Source organism: Solanum lycopersicum, chromosome 3, assembly GCF_036512215.1.
Source record: "Solanum lycopersicum chromosome 3, SLM_r2.1".
Classification (NCBI taxonomy): Eukaryota; Viridiplantae; Streptophyta; class Magnoliopsida; order Solanales; family Solanaceae; genus Solanum; species Solanum lycopersicum.
Window position 1 is genome coordinate 20,727,028 of NC_090802.1, and position 20,927 is coordinate 20,747,954.

Below are 20,927 nucleotides of genomic sequence, written 5' to 3' on the forward strand. Positions count from 1 at the left end.
AATTGTCATTTAATTTGTTGCTAAAACATTACTAAATACCTCTAAAATAACAAATATTCATATAAAATAATATTTACAGGGTTTAAAAGCTTGTAGATAGCAAATTCCAAATCACATACTTTCGGTGCAAAACATCAAAAACAAACTATCAACTTTCTTAAGAGAACTTACATTCATCAAATATTGTCATAGTACAATTTGAACTTCTCAAAAAGACAGTTAACTAAAATATTAAAGCTATAGGAGACTAATTAAGAAATACCCTCATCACTTGAAACTACGAGATCAACCTCCTCCTCATTAGTAGTAGCAATAGGCACCATCGGTGCCACCAGTGATGGATTGTCAGTGGGAGTAACTAGTTCTTGTACCCTCTCCATATTAACCGGAAGAAAAATTTTAATAATGGAAGGAATCGTTTCCTTCAAAAACACATTCATATTTCATGTCGATGTTGATTGTGAAACTGAAGGTGCTGCAGAGGATGAGGCACAAATATTCTGAATCTAGTAAGTTTTTGCTTCAGATCCAAGACCGTACATTCTTTTCCTCTTTTCTCCCCTGGCAGTTTGGTAGTATGCTTCACATTGATCAATATCAGACTGAGAGGTTGTTATCTCCCATAATATTTCTTCATGTTTTTACTGTAAATAGAAAATATTAAAGATCTCAATAAAATTAAAAGGGAAGGAATAGGCAGAAACATACATAAGCCTTTGAGCTTAACTAAATGTGTTATACTCTTTAGCCAACTTACAATACATTAAAGCTTAGATTAAAGTTGTAAGTTACAGTTGTGACAACACAATATTCAAAAAAATATTCATGTCCCCAAAAAACACATGAAGAAACAAGTTAGAAAATTTAAATGAAACGAGAGTTTCCGTCATACCGACTAAGCAGCAGACTCAACTTGCTAGCTCAAAGGTTGGAAAACGCATGAAACATTCTTGTAGAATGCACAAGTTTGGTAGAAATAAATTTTTCTATTGGAGATCTTGAAAAGCCAGTTTTGTTGAATCAGAAGCACTACGGAAATTTAAGACTCTAGCAAAGAGAAGTCAATTCGGAAAGCTTGAAAATTTCATTCTTTCAGGGTGCTCAAAGTTAAAAACATTCCCAGAAATAGAAGAAAAAATGAAGTTTGATTCACAATATTTCATGAACTTGTAAAAAATAAAAAACACACCTCCATGGTTGATTCATTATTGAAGAAGATGCACAAGGTAAGAACACTTGCAAACCACAACATAAAGAATATCAAATGACTGGAGAGGCTTTTGTATTTGTACTCCAAAAAACATTCATTTCACGGTGCATGCAAGTTCAATTCAATAATTAACGCTTATATGATGCATTACAAAAATAGATAGAAGCTTATATCTAGTTTCTTCATCTGACTAGATCCAGGAAAAAGTAAACTTGATGATGTAGTATATTTTCTGTATTACATGACAGTGACACTACAGTTTGTTCCATTTCCTGATAATTTAATCAATAAACTAACAAGAAAATAGGGAAGAAAATTGAGAAAGAAATGAAAAAGAAAAGAGGATGCCAAGAACCAAGATTACATGAAGTCTACTTTGCAAGAGTCTGCAGAGGATTATGATAAACCTGAAAAAGAAATACATTTGCATGTCTTAATACTACCTCCAACAGCATAAATCAAAATCAGTTACCCTTTTCTTAAAAAAAAGCATAAACAAACAACATAAACCGATCATATATTCATATACTACTTCCAAAACCATAAACATACCATATATCTCAATACTACTTTCAACAAGATTTATATGTCTTAATACTACTTCGAACAACATAAACCAACCAAATCTTCATATATTCCAACAACATAAACCAACCATATCTTGATATACTAGAAATGAAATTAACCATTATGATAGACCTAAAAAAGAAATATCTTTTTGCATTTTCTAAGTTTTAGACTTACATGGACAATTCGAGAGTGTTCACCAACAAAAAATTTTCCATCATGAACATGCATATGGATGTGCGTGCAAATGTAAGTCACTTAATGTTAGATCTTGAACCATTTCAATTGCCCTTACAAAAGAAAATTCAAATCACTTTTCTGATACAAAAATATCTATTGCATAATATGTATTTAGATACAAGAGTATATATCAGACAACCTAAAGATTCTACTTATATAATTTGTGAAATATATACTTACAAGTTTATTGTGATGTTCTCCAATTGAGATAGCGCCACCTGTGTGAGTCCCAGCAGCAACTTCATGACTATCACAACGATTCTTTGCATTTGTTTATAACTTTTTAATAGACTCCTCACTTCCCCAAAGTTGTGTCCATTTTTCCCAAAAATGCTCAGGTACGAAACCTGGCCTAACTCCTCCCCATTGTATTTTAGAGATAAAATTTCTATATTTTACGACCGCCTTGACCAACCAATGTCTCTTCACTTCACTTTCACTAATAAAAATGTCCCAATCGATTTTTTCTGAAATTTTTTTTGAAAGTAAATATATCAATATCCTATCTTCAAGTATGAATACACTTTCCAAACTTATTTATGATGAAAATTAATACCTTAAATTCTCCAAAGTAACCATCTTTTACATTGTTTGAAACACTTTTCCAATTGACTCTATAGGATCAACATCGTTCCTGAAAGACTTGGTTATGAAACTAGAGAATATTATAGAAGGTTCCAAGTTGTGTCAATTTGAAGACATTATTTTGGGGTAATTGGAGGTGCCTCTGAGATAGTTGGGATGTTACTTTGACCTAATGTTTCAACAGTTGGGGTACCACCTTGTTGAGGAGAAACTATAGTGGCATAGGAATAGTTGGCATGCTTACATGAATCTCAGGACTACTCCTACCAAAGAACTTCCCATGAGCTCTGCCTCGATCCATATCTATAAGAAGATATAAGAGTGTAGTTGGCTTCCTAAAAAATGTACTACCATGTCTAAATAAAGAAACTTTCAGTGATGTTGAACTACAAACACAATAGGCATGGAGATACTTATCCAATATCAGAACAAAATACAGTCATACCCACATAATATCATGTTTTATAAGAATGAAAGAAGAGTATCAAATGACTATCACAAAAAAAAGCAAGTAAATTTTTTTTCATAGTGTGATATTTTTCCCTTGTGTATGCTTTTACATACATATTGGATATATCATGTGAATGAGTCCATTTAACATGATTCATAAGATATTTCATCGGAAAAAACTCTCAGTATTTTTTTGCACACATTAGTTGTCATCAATTCAAAAATATGGAGATAAAAATTACACTACACTATGGAATGGAACAACTCAACTCGAAGAGAGAAAGCAAGAAAAGGGCTGAAACATGAAGGTTCATCAATCAATTAATCAACATCAACCACATATCATTCGCAGCTTAATTGAGATAGCTTCTAGTTGGGTTAGCTATTTATCCGTATAGAGTAGATGAACATAAATATATTTTATAAGAAGAATCACCAAATAAAACTCAATCTCAAATGGTAAGAATTTCAGCTAAAATGAAAAAAAAATATTTTTCTTTTGCAAATACCACTTCCACACCTTTCAAGAGATCACAAAACCATAGCACAATATTCTAGAGGAGATGAACATATATGAAAAAGAGAAATTAACTTTCACTTGAAGCAGCAGAAGAGTGGAAACATTTCTCATATAAGGATGACGGAGACGGAGAGCTGAGACGACGGAACTGAGACGGCTTAAGCTAAGAAAATAGGAGCTGAGATGGAGAGTTGAGGAAGAAAACCCTACTTTTTAGGGAAAAGGTTTTGTAGATTCCTATTTTGTTATGAGATTAAGAAAGGTCCCAACTTAGTTAAAATAATTTTGCAACAAACTCAGTGACTGATTATGACATCCATCGCTAATAAATAATAATATATATTTAGATTAAATTTTAGCAACGGTTTTTTCCTTTACTATATAATTAAAATTTTATAAAAATACATTTATAAATCTAGCAACGCTTTTCCGTCACAAATTCCGTCACGGGATATTAATAAATTTTTTCACACCTACTTTGTTGCAAAATTCGTAGCGAAAATTCGGGCGCCAATTTTTCTTGCTATTTTTTAGCAACCAAAAAAATGTTGGGTCACCAATCCGTCGCTATATTATAACTCAAAAAATAATTAGTAATTTTTGCAACAGAATAACTATTAAGTTTCTAATTCGTTGTTATGTAGTGACAAAATATAGTTAGTCGCTAATATCCATTGCTAAACACTATTTTTTTAGTAGTGTTCTCGGCGCATTCTTGACTTCTCTCCCTTTCTTTCTTCTTTTCTCTCTTCTCTAATTCATAAGCATAATCATAACTTTTCCAAACTGATCTAAGACATGTTTTTTACCCCAATAAACCCTTAAAATAAAATAGAAAATTAATTGGTGAAAAGACTAGTTTGTCCTTCCCTAAATATGGATTAGGACTTTCTTCAATCCAACAACCCAACTTTCGAAAGTCATCAATCACTCATATGATATTAAATCGCAAAAACTAGGTGGCATTGGAAAGATTATTCCAATATGTTTCCAATCATATCCATAAGCACTTGTATATAATCCTGAGCTAGAAGTAATGTATGTATAAAAATGACTAAAACTCACTCTCTTATACATTCTTAGCTATTTCAAGTTGCGAGATATTACAATATATCCCCCTTGGTAACATTCGTCCTCAAATGATATTTCTTTCAGTAAGCTAAGAATAGTAACCTCAAGTTCAACACCCAACAACAAAAGTAAGTAACAACATGCTTACTCATAATTTTGATAGTACTAAGAAGAAAACTACTACCTTGATCTGCATGTCCTATGGATTCAATGAGATGTGGATATATCTTATCCATATACTCTTCAGCTTCCCAATAACTTCTTCAAAAAATTGGTTCCTCCATAGGACCTTGACTGATGCGACTTCCTTAGTTCTCAACTTGTGAATTTGACCATCTAAAATCTAAACCGGAATATCCTCGTAAGATGAGTTATCTTTGATCCCAACATTCTCAGTTGGAATGATCAATGAAGGGTCACCTAAGCACTTCTTCAACATGGAGACATGAAATATAGGATAAACCGCTACTAACTCTTGTGGTAACTCTACTCATAAGCTACATTGCCAATTCTCCTAGATGTTATATAAGGTCCAATATATTGAGGAATACATTTCCCCTTCTTACCAAACCTCATAACACACTGAGTATGGGTTGAAGTTCACCCAATTATGTTGTTATGCTCCAGAAATGGTTAAGAACATGAGGATTAGAATGAGTTTGTTTGTTGCAGATTTAGGTCGTCTATCAAGCAAAGAGGGTTGGGCAGAAATGCTTATTGGGGACATAGACATTCCATTTTTGATGATCTATGTACAATAGGTAAAGGAAGAAAAGTTGAGATATAGAGAGGAGTTCAAAAACAAGAGGTCTAAGAAAGGGAATGAGTCTGGGTAGCAGAAGAGTAATGCCAATCGATCATCTTTCCAACACAAACAGAAGGTTCCTAATTCATCCGCTGCTAGTGCACCTGCACCTAAGAACAAGGGTGGTACTACGGTCAAAATTCAAGATTTAAACCTGCATATTCATAGGGTAGTGTGGCACAGGGGGATAGTAAGTCTCCTGCTTGCGCCATGTATGGTAGGAACCACTCACGAATTTGTCACGAGGGATCCAATGGTTGTTTCAAGTGTGGTCAGACTGGGCATTTCATGCGAGAGTGTACAAAGAACAAGTAGGGAAATAATAGTAATGGCAATAGATCCCAATCTTCATCAGTTGCTCCACCATACAGAGCAACACTTAGAGGAGCTACTTCTGGAACTAGTGGAGGAACATACCATTTGTATGCTCTCCACAAATGCCAAGGCAAAGAGGATTCACCATATGCTATGACTGGTATGATTCATGTCTTTGACCTTACTTTTTATGCATTTCTAGACTCAAGAGTGACTTTATCTTTTGTAACTCCACGTGTTCCTATGAACTTTGATATTATTCGTGAGAAACTTAGTGAACCATTCAGTATTTCTAAACCTATTAGTGAGTCCATTTTAACAGAGAGAGTCTATGGTGATTGTCCCATTTCCATTAATCACAAGAGTACCGTGGTTGATTTAATTAAGTTAGACATGGTAGAATTTGATGTCATTCTTGGTATGTATTGTCTTCATTCCTGTTGTGCCTCAATTGATTATAGAACACAAGTTGTCAAGTTTCGGTTTCCAAATGAGCTAGTCTTAAAGTGGTAAAGAAGTTTAGCAGTGCCTAAGGGTCGTTTTTAATTTCGTACTTTAAGGCAAAGAAGTTAGAATCTAAGCAGTGTATCTATCAGTTAGTCTGGGTTAATGACTAAACTTTTGAGGTATCTCTTATTCAGTAGTTCAAGTAGTTTTTCAAAATTCTTTCCAGATGATCTTTTTGGAGTCCCTCTTGAGACAGAGATAGACTTCGATATATATCTTCTTCCAGATACTTGTCTTATTCCTCCATATAAACTGGCACCACCAGAGTTCAAATAGTTGAAAGAGCAGTCGAAAAAGCTTTTAGATATTGTCTTTATTCTACCTAGTGTCTCAGCTTGGGACGCTTCATTTTTGTTTGTGAGAATCAAAAGATGGTTCCTTTAGGATGTGTATAGATTACCGTCAGTAGAATTAGGTTACCATCAAGAATAAGTATCCTCTTTCTGGAATTGATGATCTTTTCCATCTGCTTCAGGGTGCTTCTTGTTTGTCTAAGATTGAACTCAAATCAGGCTACCACCATTTTAGAGTAAGGAAGTGTGATATTCCAAAGATATCTTTCACAACTAGATATGGGAATTATGAGTTTTTGGTCATGTCTTCTCGGTTGACCAATGCGCCTGCAATATTCATGGATCTTATGAATAGAGTCTTCATACCTTATTTAAATATGTTTGTTATCGTCTTCATTTATGACATACTAATTTATTTAAGGAATGAAAAAGATCATGATATTCATCTCAGAATAGTTCTTCAGACTTTGAAGGATAAATATTTATATGACAAGTTCTCTAAGTGTGAGTTTTCTCTTGAGTCTTTGGCATTCTTAGGTCACATAGTTTCCGGTGATGGTATTAGAGTAGATACCTGGAAAATTGAAGTAGGGTATTATTGGACTAGACCCACATATCCAACTGATATTAGGAGTTTCTTGGGTTTGGCTGGATACTATAGAAGATTTGGAGAAGGTTTCTTGTCTGTTTCATCTCCTTTGATGAAGTTGACTAAATACCAATCAAGTTTCAATAGTCTAAAACTTGTGAGAAAAGCTTTTAGGAATTGAAGAAGGGGTTGAATACTGCCTGAGTATTGACTTTATCGGAAGTAACTTAAGGCTTTGTGGTGTATTGTGATGCATCTAGAGTTAGTTTGGGTCGTGTTCTCATGCAGAAATGGCAAAGTTATAGCTTATGCATCCACATAGTTGAAGGTTCATGAGAAGAACTATCCAACCCATGACTTTGAGTTGTTTGATGTGGTATTCACTTTGACAATATGGCGACATTATTCTTTTGGTGTTCATGTTGATGTATTCTCTGATCAAAAGAGCTTACAATATATTTTTCACCCAAGAGAGCTTAATCTCAGAGAAATGAGGTAATTAGAATTGCTCAAGGATTTTGACATGACTATTTTTTACCATCCAGGCAAGACTAATGTTGTTGTTGATGCCTTAAGCAGGTTGTCTATGGGTAGTACCACCCATCTTAAGAAAGTGAAGAAAGAACTAGCAAAAGATGTGCATAGACTTGCACGCTTGTAAGTCCGACTAATGGATTCCACAGAAGGGGGAATAGTGATGAAAAATGGGGTTGAATCATCATTAGTATAAGAAATGAAAGAAAAACAAGGCCAAAATTCCATTTTGCTTGAGTTGAAGGCGATTATTCAAAAGCAAAGAGTATTAACTTTTGAACAAGGTGTAGATACTGTAATAAGATTTCAAGGTAGATTCTGTGTACCTATGGTTGATGGACTCCAAGAGAGGATCATGGAGGAAGCTCATATCTCCATATATTCCATTCAACCAGGTTGCACAAAGTGTTTCCTAATGATTTGTCTTGTATTCCTATTGATAGGGATATTGATTTATATATTGATTCTCGTCCCATTTCCATCCCTCAATGTCGTATGGCTTTGGAAGAATTAAGAGAGTTTAAGGCTCAAATCCAAGAAATTTTTGATAAAAGGTTCATCCATCCTAGTAATTTCTTGTATGGTGCTCCTATCTTATTTGTTAAGAAAAATGATGGAAGTATGAGGATATGTATAGATATTTGGAATTGAATAGGGTCATTATTCGGAACAAGTATCTATTGCCTCGAAAAGATGATTTTTTAACCAATTGCAAGGTGCATCAGTTTCCTCTAAGATTGATCTAAGGTCTAGGTACCATCAGTTGAAGATTAGGCCTGAGGATGTTCCCAAGACAACGTTTAGAACCCGTTATGGGCACTAAGAAATTCTTGTTATGTCATTTGGGTTGACTAATGCATCTGCACCTTTTGAGAGTTTGATGAATGGTGTGTTCAAACATTTTCTTGATTCATTTTTTATAGTCTTTATTGATTACATTTTGTTCTATTCAAAATGTGAGGAAGAGCATGTCGATCATTTTCGTATTGTTGTAGGTGTTCTTGGGAAACAAAGGTTGTACGCTGAATTTTCTATGTTTGAATTTTGGTTGACTTCAGTTGCTCTTTTTGGGCATGTGGTTTCAAAAGAAGGGGTAATGGCAGATCATCAAAAGATTGAGGTGGTTCAGAACTGGGTTCAGCCTAAATTTGTGACTGTAGTTAGGAGTTTTGTGTCTAGGTAATATTGTCAATTTTTGTGAAGAACTTTGCTTTTATTGTGACACATTTGATGAATTTGACCAAAAAGTAGGTACCCTTTGAACAGACTGAAAATGTTAGAAGAGCTTTCAAAAACTCAAGACTTTCTTGATGACATCGTTTATTCTAGCATTGCCGGTGGAAGGTAATGATTTATTTATTTACTGTGATGCTTCCCATTTGAGTTTGGGTGTTGTGTTAATGTAGGATAAAAATTTGATAGCCAATTCATTGGGACAATTGAATGTGCATGAGAGGAATCACCCAACTTATGATTCGGAGTTTGTAACGGTAGTGTTTTCTCTTAAAATCTGGCGATATTACCTTTACAGTGTCAAGTGTGAGGTATATACTTATCACTGTAGTTTGCAGCATGTGTTCACTCAATAGTATCTGATTTTGAGACAATAAAAGTGGATGGAGTTACTTAAGAATGATTATTAGACAATTCAATACCATAAAAGTAAGGCGAATGTAATGGAAGACGCTTTGAGTTGAAAATCGGTGAGAATGGAGAACCTAGCTTGCTTGAGTGTATCCAAGCTACCTTTGTCTAAAGAAATTCACACCTTGAAGTCTAAGCTCATGCAGTTAGGCATCTCAGAGAAAGGTGAGGTCTTTTCTAGCATTAAAGTAAGGGACACATTCATTGAGGAAATAAAGGCCAAACATATTGAGGATGAAAATTTGAATGAACTTAGAAACAAGATTCTTGTAGGTAAGGCACAAAAGATCACTCTTGATACAGAAGGTGTGCTTAATTTAAAGGAAGCATTTTGTTCCAAAATAGATGAATTGATTTAGAAATTGTTGACAAAATCACATGGTTCACGATATTCATTCATCCGGGTGAGATCAAGATGTACCGAGATTCGAAGAAAATTTATTGGTGGTTAGGCATGAAGAAGGATATAGCAGAATTTGTGGCTAAGTGTAAAAATTTCCAACAAGTAATGTATGAACATCAAAGGCCTGCAGGTTTGCTTCATAGAATGTCAATTCCGGAATGGAAGTGGGAAAAATTGTCGTGGATTTCATGGTATTTCATCCCATGACTTTCGGTAAGTTTGATTCTACTTGGATAGAGATTGACATATTGACTAAGTCAACCCATTTTATTCCAGTTAGAATATATTATAATGATGAACAATTGACTAAGGTTTATATGAAAGAGATAGTGAGGTTGCATGAGGTGCCCCTTTATATCATCTTAGGTCATGATACGCAGTTTATCTCCAAGTTTTGGAGGAAGTTACGTGATGAATTAAGCAAAGAGTACAACTTTCCATCCACAGACGGACGGACAAATTAAGAGGTTTATTCAAGAATTAGAAGATATGTTTAGGGCATGTGTGATTGATTTTTGAGGGCATTGTGATAAGTGCCTACCTTTGTGTGAGTTCTCCTGTAATAATAGTTATCACTCTAGCATAGATATATATGGAACTGTTTAAGGCACTTTATGGGAGAGATGTAGATGAACCATAGGATGGTTCGAGGCTGTAGAGTTAAAACCTCTCGGGGTTGATTTAGTAAAGGATGCTCAAGATAAGGTGAGAAATATTCAAACTAAACTTTAGCATCCCAAAGTAAACAGAAGAAGTATGCATATCATAAGGTCAGAGAAATGACATTTCAGACTGGGAGAATATTCTTCTTAAGGTATCACTAATAAAAGGGGTGATGATATTTGTCATGAAGGGAAAGCTAAGTTTGTGATACATTGGTCCCTTTGAGAATCTTGAATGTGTAAGACCACTAGCTTATAGATTAGCGTTCTCCTAATTATCGAGAGTTCATCGGCTATTCTATGTATCTATGTTGAAGAGATATCATGGTGGCAGGGATTACATCATTAAGCGAGACTCAATTGTGTTGGACAAAGACCTCCAATATGAGGAGGAACCGATTCCAATTCTTTATCGTGATGTCCAAAAGCCGAGGACCAAGGAAATTAAGTCTATGAAAGTTAATGGAAGCATTATTCAGTTGAGAAATCTTAGGATGAGCAATGGTAAAATTGATATCTATTGTAATAACTTGTTCCCGTCATTATAAAAGACAACAGGGAAAATATTTGGGCCAAAAAATGATTTGTAGTAACTTGGAATTTCTCAACATAGTCCAAATTTGAAAGAAATTGGAGTCAGTAAGGTCTACTGAGATATGTTAACAATAAAATGATCTAGTTTTTATTTTGGTCACATGAGTAGATAGCTAAGATGTTAAGGAATCTATACGAATTTATGGAATTTAATTCGGGTGAGTAGAACTCCCAAAACTGATTTTGGTGTGAACGGATAGTTTATGAGTGTCATTGATTGAAGGTGTGTTCTGAAATGGAGGTTTTGAAATTCTAAAATTTTCTCACCCTATCTGTGCAAATATCTAAGATGGGATTTTCCCACTAGGGTGGGGCCGATGTAGCGGGGTGAGGACTATTATGGCGGGACATATACGACTTAAGTCAGAAATAAACCTTAAAATGTTTTATTCTTCACTTTTTGACTTTGAGAGATAAATAATAAACTCAAGAGAGTTCTTGATGGTTTTTCATCATTCTTAACATTAAAGTTAAGATTTTAACTTCCTGAATCCGTTTTCCGATATGTAGAATGTAAACTAGTGGGTAATTATCGATGGAGAGGATTTTCATCTGGCAATTATGGTAGAAAAGCCCTAATATAGATATGGGGATCAAGGGTTTGACCTAGGATTTATATTATTGTTTATAATTTGGATGAAATAGATGTTGTTTATTGATCCTAGTATTATTATGATTGTTTGTAGATCATGAACAAGCGAAACGAATTCGGAAAGGGAAGAATTAAGTTTTTAAGAGATTCAAGCTTGTTTTGAGGTAGGTGAAGGTTGTGATTTCATGTGGTGTGATATATGTTTGTTCTTGCTTCATTATAATGCATGTATGTATGTGAATATTGCATTATTGATCACACTAATCGTAAATAAGGATGATTGAAAAATTGTATGTCATAAACGATGACTTGATTGTATGATTATAAGAATGTACATTGTGATTATGATTGTGACTTGTTGAACGGATCGGGTGTTGCATTCCGACACATTTACTAGGATCAGTCACTACGTACGGGTATAAATCTTGAAATGGGTGTCACAATCCGACACTGTACACTAATAATTTAGGTATGGGTTCCACGAGAGGACCATTAACTCGACACAAATATATATCTTGACATTGTGAAATTGTATGTTGTTCGTAAGGGTTAATTGATATTGTATATGTTCAGTGTATGCATGTTATTAGTATGTTGTGAAGATTTATTTATGTTATACTTAATGGGATAACCGTGTGATTTCACCGATACATTGTGGTTGTGTACTGATACTACACTTGTTCTTTATTAGTTGAGCACAAGTTATCTTCAAGCAGCTACTCACAGACCTCGTTTAGAAGTTTAGTGATCGTCATCGAAGTCAAGGGTAAGCCAGTTCTTCCGAGCTTGATAAATTCTTTTTTTTGTCTATGTATACCTTTCCAAACTTAGACTAGTTCTTTATATTTCTTATGTTTAGATTAGGGTTGCACCTATTTTCTTAGACTTATTGAACTTTATATGTTTTGGTGCATTGGCTTTCAGGTTCGAGGCATTATTTATGAAATGTTAGTTTATGGTTGTTACACTTTTGTTGGAGTTTATGGAACTCTCTATCTGTTTTAGCAATTAAACCTGCTTCCATGTCTTTTAATGCGTTTGTTGTTGCTTGAGTTTGTTAGTTCTATAGTATTGGTTCTCCCATCGGAGGGTCAGTGTGGGTGTCACTCATAACGGTCTAGATTGTGACATAATGTGCAACCTCATAAGGTATTTTTATGATGATAAAAATGAAAAAGTTAATTAAATATTGTGTCTAATTATATTCATCAAGTATTTTTATGATGATAAAAATGATAAAGTTAATTAAAGATTGTCTCTAATTGTATTCATGTTTGTGAACAACAAGCAAAGTCAAGACCTAATAATTTGATGAAGAAATTTAGAGATTTTCATTATTCAAAGTCAAAGATTATTATGTTTATATTTCTATTAGGTTATTTAATTGTATTATTGGCATACACTTCAACTAGTATCATGCTTATATGTTTTGTCTCATTGTTTAGTACTTTCATTCACAAAAAAAAACTCTTACAAAAACTAATACATACATAGATACATAAACACACACACACACACACACACACACATATATATACTAATTTTGGGTATGCGTGCCGCACTTGTAGGTAAGTGTACCCATTACTATAAGCTTAAAGTATATGAAAATTGTGCTCCACATAAGTCCTTAGACATCTGATTATGCGCGTCGCGCGTATAGCAAAGTGTACCCATTATTATAAACTTATAGTATATTACATTCGTGCTCTACATAAGTCTTTAGAATCCTTATTATAATGTTTGACTTGTAAAAGATTTATAGGATTTATGTTGCACTAAAAAGTGTAAATGATGTTGGATATAGGAAGAATTTTCACCAATTAGTGTTACACAGATAATTGTTAGAGTAAAACTGTTTGTTTGAAAATTAAAATGGTAATCTAATTTCATATGAATCATTAATAATGAATTTTATACTTTTAGATCTCTCTATTATTAATTAAAGAGGCATTGTATCAATTCATGAGATAATGAACTAATTATAAACGCATGTCTATTCATTCAACATATCTGCCAAATATTTCATATTATCCATGTAAAACACAAATAGTTTGAAATATAATAAAAATGTCTAATCTTTCTTTGAAATAATTTTTAATTTCATTTGGAAATAAAAAATATAATATTGTAAATGTTCCACGCCAATAACTATTTAAAGTCTAAATAAGTAATATCTATTTAATTTTAATCTAGACACAAATTTCTTTATACAAACAGAGAACATATTTAACTAAAAAAGAATAAGAAAAGAATATATTATTAAAGAACATTTAAAACAAATATAATAATCACTTAATAATTGTCATCACTATAAGCAATTTACAAAAAAATAGAACAAATAATTTATTATTTTGTTGTAATTTATATGACACTATAAAAAGGTATTATTTTCTTCCAAATATTCTTTACAATTAATAAATCAATCATAACATCTTCGATCCAAAAACAACGCTAACGTTATTGCCTTAACAATTCTACTAAGATTGATGATAATTGTTCTTCTCCGATCTATGAATATGACCAAGAAAATAAAAAAGAAGAAAGAAATGATATACCAAAGATAAGAAAATGAATCTTCATTTATAAGAGAGAATGGACATTAACATATTTTAGTAAGAAGATTAAATATGAGATTCGTAAGTTCGTTTCCCTTTGTAGGTGACTTTAAATAGGAAAACCTTAGGTTATGGGAGATGAAAGGAAATAAATAAAAGAGGTTCATTAGTGTCACGACCCAAAACGAGCCGCGAGTGGCACCCAACACTTATCCTATAATGTGAGCGAACCAACCAATCTGAACCCCAACATTCAAACCATAATAAACAGAATATAATGAAAGACATAAATCTAATTAACGAAATCAATCAATAACTTCTAAAATTTATCAATTACTATCCCCAAAATCTGGAAGTCATCACCACAAGAATATTCTATCCTCAAATTACTAATCTAAGAGTATCTAGGAAGCAAAAATAAGTAAAATAATGTCCATGTCCGAACTTCAAGACATCAAGACGTGAAGGAGAGAATCCAGTCCGAGCTAGGAACAGTAGCTCACCCTGAATTCTGATATGCTGAAGACTGGCTAGAGTTGCGGTTGAGTTGAAGTCGACGGTATGTTTGCTACATTCCATAAATGACAAAGAAGAAACATGTAGGTATCATCGGCCAACTCAAAATATAAAGCAATATATATCTAATAATAACATAAAATCAACCATAACACTTAACAGGTGACAACAACAAGTACCATAACCATTGGCCACAACCCAAGCACATCTATGAGGACTCAGGCCTCAACACCATACTCATTTAGGAATTAGGTTCTTTAAACCTGAGTACATTATCATAATTCAAGATTCATTCTCTTTACTATCCTGGTGTCGGAACGTGACACTCCGATCCTCTACTATCCTGGTGTCGGAATGTGACACTCCGATCCTCTACTATCCTAGTGTCGAAACGTGACACTCCGATCCTCTACTATCCTGGTGTCGGAACGTGACACTCCGATCCTCTAATTCTCATTCTTTTAGTTCATCAAGCCTTCTTTTATACCAAGGCATTATCATTAACAAAGAGGTTTTTAAGGTTTAAGATTCAACAGCCTCATCATGCTAATTTCATTACAATTATATAATCACATCATGCAACCACACAATTAAGCATATAGAAGACTTCACAATACTACCCAATACATATCAATCGCTATTTAGAGTTTACTATGAGATAGCATAAACCATAACCTACCTCCACCGAAGAATTGTGATCAAACAATCTACTTCTCCAATGCTTTGCTTTCCTCTTCGTTTCTCCCTCTCTCGTTCGTTCGTTCTCCCTTTCTCTTTTTATGATTTTTCCTTATTCAAACTCTTTTTCTTTTACCCTAATTACCATATAGTTAAGTATAAAAGATGAAAAAAGTAACCCACTAATTATTTCAAGGTTATCTCCTTTAACCCCCAAGTAATTGAATTATTTACATTCAACCACTAACTTTATAATTATAAGCAGGAATAGTCCAAAACGCCCCTTAAAACTTTTAGGAGAAATTGACCCAGTCAGGATTACGCAGCCTGTGACGGTCAATCGTGCCTGCGACGGTCCGTCCTGCTGAGTCGTCACGGAGTTCAGAGACTTAAATTCATTAAAGAATCTGTGACGGTCCGTCGTGCCTACGACGGTCCGTCCTGCTCTTCCGTCGCGAAGTTCAGTGAGTTGTTCTCAGTACCAAATTTTTTCAGAGTTTAAGTGTTTTGGAACGAGACCCCCTCGACGGTCCGTCGTGCCCATGACGGTCCGTCGTGGGATCCGTCGATTCAGACAGTTATTACCAGAAATAAACTCTACTGCTCAAAACGACTAAACAGGTCGTTACAATTAGTTTTCTATTAAGTAATGTTACATTTGGTCTTCACGTTTAATTCATTGAACAATATAATTATGAGTCTTTTTGTCTTCTTGATAATAATTACTTATAACAATTTAATATTAATTCACAATACAACATGAATAAATTGTAAAGAAAGAATTTGATAAATTTGATATTGGCTTAATGTGTGACGCTCCTTTTTAGTAATTAAAATTTACTATTTAACACAATCTATTAGATGATTAATAGTATTTATATTTGATATAGGGACAAATGGTAATCTAATTTTTACCTAAGATTCTTTCTGCTTTTAGTATATGATATATGACATATGATGATGACATGATATATGACATATGATTATTAATTTCTTATTATATACATATATAGACTATAGATGATTAGTATCATTAACTTAAATTTTAATTAGGAATAAATCTAAAAAAGTGCAAAAGTCATTAACATGTTAATTAAAATTAAATAATTTAATATTCAAATTAAATATTTAATGTTTTATAATATTTTAATTTATAGTAGGGGTGAAGTTAAAGTTGGAACACATTACACATGCCCTTGTCCAACTGCTTTCCATCATAGCCATTAAATATATCAAGAGTTCGTTGAAAAGGGGCAAGAAATCTGCCTTGAATGTTTTTATTGTTATACCTAATATTTCACCAGTCTATAAAGATTTCAATATGATAAAGCATGATCATTAAATGATATGTTTAATGATGAACGGATGTACCACTCATTTTTAAGAAACAATTTTATTTTAAAAAATACTTGGTCATACACTTATTTTCTTGCTCATTCTCCTCCTTGAGCAATCCTTTCATAGGAATAAAAGTCTTCATCTTTTACTCTCTTTTCGCCTTCACTTATTCGACTAAAATTGACTTTGGTGATCTGCTTAATCTCATCAATTATGCTTCGGACCTGACCTTTATCCCAGATTAATTCAGATATCTTAAGTCTGGAGAAGAATATATTATAAAATTAATCTATTAATGATCATGAGAACTGAGCAGTAATTTCACAAGATACCTGCTATCTCTCCAAGTAATTCACATAAACCATATATAATTCAGCTTATACAAGTGGACTATCAAATAGACAAATCTAGCATAATTTTCTTGATAAGTCAAAATCTTTCGTTAATCACACGTAAAAATGGTGAACTACGTACAAAATGAGATTATCCTACCATAATCATAAAGGCGAAGAAAATAGCTTCGCATACCTTTGATACCTTCCTAGCTAATTATAATATCGCAATTTTCCAACAATTAAATTGTGTAGATCGATATAAGCTCTTACATAGTCAACCACTAGCTTCCAACATCACATAGACGCCTAATTAGTCCAACACAATAATTTAAAAAAAAATATAGGCCTGTTTTGAAGGAAACCTTGGTAATTGAATTTGGTGTAACTAAATGTAATTACATTGTTTGTCCTGTTTTGTCGGATAGGTAATTACTAGGTCAGCAGGTAATTGATGTAATTGACAGTGGTAATTACACTCTACAAATTCACAGTCATAGACTGTGAATTGCTGGTAATTAGACCATGTAATTACCAACTAATTACTTTTTATTTATTTATTTAATTTGTTTTTTTTGTTTTTTTTTCTTCTATTATTTTAATTTCCTTTTTATTTTTATTATTCTAAAATTTTTTAAAAGTTTGTTTTTTACTTTATATTATTATATTCATTTTCTTCTTGTTTTCAACGTCCTTACTTTACGTGATTCTATGCTATTTTTTTGTATTATCTATTTCTAGCCATGCTTATTTTCTTATTAGCATAATTTATTGGTATTTTAATTTTTAATCTAAAATAGAATTTATTAGTAAGTAAGGTTATAGACTTACATTTTTTATTAAAAAATAAATAAAAATGAATCATATTTATTCATGCTATGTTGAATTTTTCTATAAGAGTATTATGTTAAATGGTTTGTTTTGAATTTATAACTTATGTTACATTTTCCATTTCAATTGTTTTAGTAATATTAAATTCACACTGCACGTCATTTTTTAATTAGACTTGATAGACTATATTTTTGTCAAACGTTTAATAATTTATGATTTTTATTTATATATTAATATTTTTATTGAACATGCATTTCACGATGTTTGTAGAAATTTCATGCTTTTAATTTTTGCGATCAATTCAATTGAAATATATTAATTTCAAAATATAATTAAATTATTTTTTTCATAATATTAGTTGAAGAAAATATGTTTATTAATTAATATATTTTTAATAAAAAGAATGTATATCTTAAATATTTAATTTATTAATGTCATTTATATAGTTTCTTATTTGTCTAGTATAAAATTTTAAATAATTAATTTTTATTTTTAAAATTCAATATATTTTTATGATTGCGTATTCAAACAAGACATGTGTAATTACACTGTGTCATCCAAACAGAACATGTGTAATTACAATGTAATTACATTGCAACAACCAAATAGGTCAATTTAATTACTAGACATTGTAGTTACTAGACTGATAATATCTACTGTAGTAATTACACAAATTCCAATTACCAGGTGGCTTTCCAAATAGACCCTATTAGGGGTGTCAAAAGTGAACCCAAACATAGGTAACCCCGCAACCCGCCCAGAATTTTATGGGTTGGGCTCAAGATAATTTGAATTGGGTTCATTCTCAACCATTCAAGCTTAAGTCATTTGAAGAAAATTCTCAATTGAGCCCAATTCAATCTCCAATTTCAACTCGTTTTAAAACTTTGTATTAAGATATGTTTCTATATTGAATGTATAAATTATTATCAATTTAACATCTTTTAGGATTTATCTATCCATTTATTACTTTTTTAACAAAAAAATTTTGAGCGAAAATTCAAATTGCGATTATAAAAGTTAAATATCAATATATTAAATTATTGAGATTAATCGGGTAAAATTGGGAGGGTCAAGACCCACATTTTATTTAGGGGAAATTTTTCAAAATGTCAACATTTTAACATTTAATAGGGCTCTTTAGCAACACTTTCAATATTTAGTAAAAATGTCAAATTTTAGTTTGTTATGTAGCTTATTTATGTTTTTATTTTTTTTTTATTTAAAGAATATAATTATTTAATAACAAAGGGGAGAAAATCAAGGGAGAGAATATTTCAAAAAAAGGTAAGGATCACTTAATTTTCTCATCAGTTACATTTTCAAATAAAATTTAAACTTTGTTCTTTTTTTTCTTTAGAATTTTTACCTTTTTAAAATTATATTCATTCCACAATATATTCTATTTATATTTATTATAGTTTTTTATTAGTTTGTATTTATTTCAATAGGTATGTCAAATGTATCTATATAGTCATTTAAGAAATATATTTGTATTCATAATTTTTTTTCCTCTGTAGTTAATTTTTTCTTCAAAAATCTTGTATGTATTCATTACAATATGTATTTTATTTTTATTTCTATTTATTCTAGTATTTATTTAGAATTTTGTATGATAATATATAAAATACAAAAAATTAGTATGATGAAAAAGTGAGAATGAAATATAAAATTAAAAAGAAATAATTGAATATTCAGTCTAATCATTCTTAAATAAAATACATAACTAGTTGACATACTTTAGAATAAATACAAATTAGAAAAAAATGTCAAATTCATAAATAATGCAACACAATTTTTGAATGAATACAAATCTTAATTGTATATATACGATTTTAAATACAGATTGAGAAAGGATACAAAATTCTGAATTATATATATATATATATATATATAGAAACTAATAGGATTTTATTCTTCATGTAAATAGTATACATATCTTGTTAGTATACTGTAACGACCTGTTTAGTCGTTTTGAACAGCAGATTTTATTTCTGGAAAAACAGGTTGAGACGACGGAACCCACGAGGGACCGTCATGGGCACGACGGACCGTCGCAGGGTCTCGTTTCAAAACACTAAGAAAATATGAAATTGGTACTGAAAATCGACTCTCTGAACTTCGTCACGGAATGGCAGGACGGACCGTCACAGGTGTGACGGACCGTCACAGACTCTTCAGAGAAATTGAGTCTCTAAACTCTATGACGGAGTAGCAGGACGGACCGTCGCAAGCGCGACGGGCCGTCACAGGCTGCGTAAATCCCAGTCTGGGTCGGATTTCTTTCTACGTTTTAAAGGACGTTTTTGACAATTCCTGCTGTAATTATAAAGTTAGTGAGTTTATGTTAATAAGTCTAATTACTTGGGGGTTAAAAGAGGTAACCTTAAGTTAATTAGTGGGTTATTATTGCCATCTTTTATTCTTAATTATATACTAATTAGGGTAAAAGAAAGAGGGTTTGAATAAAGAAAAAAGAAAGAACAAAGAGAGAGAGAGGATTGATCGAGAGAGGAGAAACGAAGAGGAAAACACAAAGCTTTGGGAATTTGCTTGCTTGATCACTAATCTTCGGTGGAGGTAGGTTATGGTTTCTCTTACGATATTCGTAGTAAACTCTTAATAGCGAATGATATGTATTGATAATATTGTAAACCCTGCTATGTGCTTAATTGTATACTTGCATGAATGTAATTATATAACTGTGATTATATAAGCATGATGAAGTTATTGAATCCCAAATCTTGCAAAACCATAATCTCTTTGTAAATGATGAGGCCTTGGTATAAAAGAAGGCGTGATGAACTAAAATAATGAGATTGATGATGCCTTGGTAAGAAAGAAGGCTTGATGAATGTATAGAAGGAGATTAGGGGATCGGGTGTCACGAACCGACACGTAGATTTAGGGGATCGGGTGTCACGAACCGACACGTAGATTTAGAAGATCTGGTTTCACGAACTGACACGTAGATTTAAGGGATCGGGTGTCACGAACCGACACGTAGATTTAGGGGATCGGGTGTCACGAACCGACACGTAGATTTAAGGGATCGGGTGTCACGAACCGACACGTAGATTTAGGGGATCGGAGTGT

At 32.5% G+C, this 20,927-nt stretch overlaps 1 long non-coding RNA gene across 1 annotated transcript; it reads right to left on the minus strand.

Annotated features, from left to right (window-relative positions):
* Positions 1-1,434: 1,434 nt before the first annotated feature.
* LOC104646267 (uncharacterized) lies at positions 1,435-3,576 on the minus strand. The gene is made up of 4 exons (XR_740411.4): positions 2,574-3,576; positions 2,198-2,484; positions 1,955-2,067; positions 1,435-1,617 (listed from the first exon to the last, which is right to left on the minus strand). It is a non-coding gene; the product is annotated as an uncharacterized lncRNA (long non-coding RNA).
* Positions 3,577-20,927: the final 17,351 nt, after the last annotated feature.